Consider the following 2075-nt stretch of genomic DNA (forward strand, 5'->3'; position numbering starts at 1 on the left):
CTTTGATTGACTAGAACAGGCTTGGGAAGCTCTCATACCAACACCATTATATACTCTTTTTTTTTTTCTCATTAAACTTTTTAAATGGGTCTCAAAACTCTGTGACAAATTTTTGGCCAAGTTGTTTCCATTAAAAAGTACTGATTTTAAAAACTAATAACTTAAAAACTGTCACTCGCAAAAAAGAAAGCCAAAGTGGTCCACAAAACATTCTCCTTTCCTTCTGAATGTTTTATAGTGCATTGTTATCATTAACCAGTCTTTTACTACTAAACTTAAGTGCCCAATTGAAATGAACAGTTATGAGACCATTCTTCCACCACTGATTAAGACTGAGGTGGCAGGTATTAGGGATAATGTTCGTTTAGCCTTCTGAGCTTTCTAGGCAGACTTGGCTACCTTGCCAGCTCCAGCAGCCTTCTTGTCCACTGCTTTGATGACACCCATGACAACTGTCTGTCTCATATCACGAACAGCAAAGCGACCCAGAGGTGGATAGTCTGAGAAGCTCTTAACACACATGGGCTTGGCAGGAACCATATCAATGACGGCAGCATCACCAGACTTCAAGAATTTAGGGCCATCTTCCAGCTTTTTACCAGAATGGCGATCAATCTTTTCCTTCAGCTCAGCAAACTTGCATGCAAGGTGAGCCGTGTGTCAATCCAGTACAGGGACATAGCCAGGGCTGACTTGGCCTGGATAGTTCAGGATAATCATCTGAGCAGTGAAGCCAGCTGCTTCCATTGGTGGGTCATTTTTGCTGTCACCAGCAACGTTGCCACGACAAAGATCCTTGACAGACACATTCTTGACATTGAAGCCCACATTGTCTCCAGGAAGAGCTTCACTCAAAGCTTCATGGTGCATTTTGACAGATTTTACTTCAGTTGTAATGTTGACTGGAGCAAAGGTGACCACCATACCAGGTTTGAGAACACCAGTCTCCGTTTGGCCCACAGGAACAGTACCAATACCACCAATTTTGTAGACATCCTGGAGAAGCAGGGCTTGTCAGTTGGACGAATTGGTGGTAGGATGCAGTCCAGAGCCTCAAGCAGCGTGGTTCCACTGGCATTGCAATCCTTACAGGTGAATTTCCATCCCTTGAACCAAGGCATGTTAGCACTTGGCTCCAGCATGTTGCCGCCATTCCAATCAGAAATTGGCACAAATGCTACTGTGCTGGGGTTGTAGCCAATTTTCTTAATGTAAGTGCTGACTTCCTTAATGATTTCCTTATATCTCTACTGGCTGTAGTGTGGCTCCATGGAATTCATTTTGTTAACACCAACAATTAGTTCTTTCACACTCAGTGTGTAAGCCAGAAGGGCAGGCTCTCAGGTCTGCTCATTCTTGGAGATACCAGCCTCAAACTCACCAACCCCAGCAGCAACTATCAGGACAGCACAGTCAGCCTGAGATATCACTGTAACCATATTTTTGATGAAGTCTCTGTGTCCTGGGGCATCAATGATAGTCACATAGTACCTGCTGGTCTCAAATTTCCACAAGGAGATATGAATGGTGATACCACGTTCATGCTCAGCTTTCAGTTTATCCAAGACCCAGGCATACTTGAAGGAGCCCTTTCCCATCTCAGCAGCCTCCTTCTCAAATTTTCAATGGTTCTTTTGTCGATGCCACTGCATTTGTAGATCAGATGGCCAGCAGTGGTGGACTTGCCCGAACCTATGTGTCCAATGATGACAATGTTGATATAAGTCTTTTCCTTTCCCATTTTAGCTTTTAGGGGTAGTTTTCACGACACCTGTGTTCTGGTGGCAAACCCATTGTGAAAAAGCACTATATACTTTTTACATGGTTTTATTGTATCAGCTAAAGGGCTGCTGATCTACAAATCTGATGGAACTGCCTAATTTGGCCCGGTTTTCGATGACAATAGTGAAACATACTGAATAATGTGGAAAACACATCAATGAGGAATCACACAGATGAATGGAAGTCATTAACTCAATTAAGATGTGCCTGCTCTGAGACTATGGTACCACAGCAGTCTAGCTGGATGTATTAATTGCAAGATAAATATTTTCTGCATCTGAAATCTACTCATA

General features: G+C 43.0%; 1 pseudogene; it reads right to left on the reverse strand.

Moving 5' to 3' along the window:
* Positions 1 to 369: 369 nt before the first annotated feature.
* Positions 370 to 1741, reverse strand: LOC129013848 (elongation factor 1-alpha 1-like; annotated as a pseudogene).
* Between the last annotated feature and the right edge of the window lie 334 nt (positions 1742 to 2075).

This window comes from Pongo pygmaeus, chromosome 16 (genome assembly GCF_028885625.2).
Source record: "Pongo pygmaeus isolate AG05252 chromosome 16, NHGRI_mPonPyg2-v2.0_pri, whole genome shotgun sequence".
Taxonomy (NCBI): domain Eukaryota; kingdom Metazoa; phylum Chordata; class Mammalia; order Primates; family Hominidae; genus Pongo; species Pongo pygmaeus.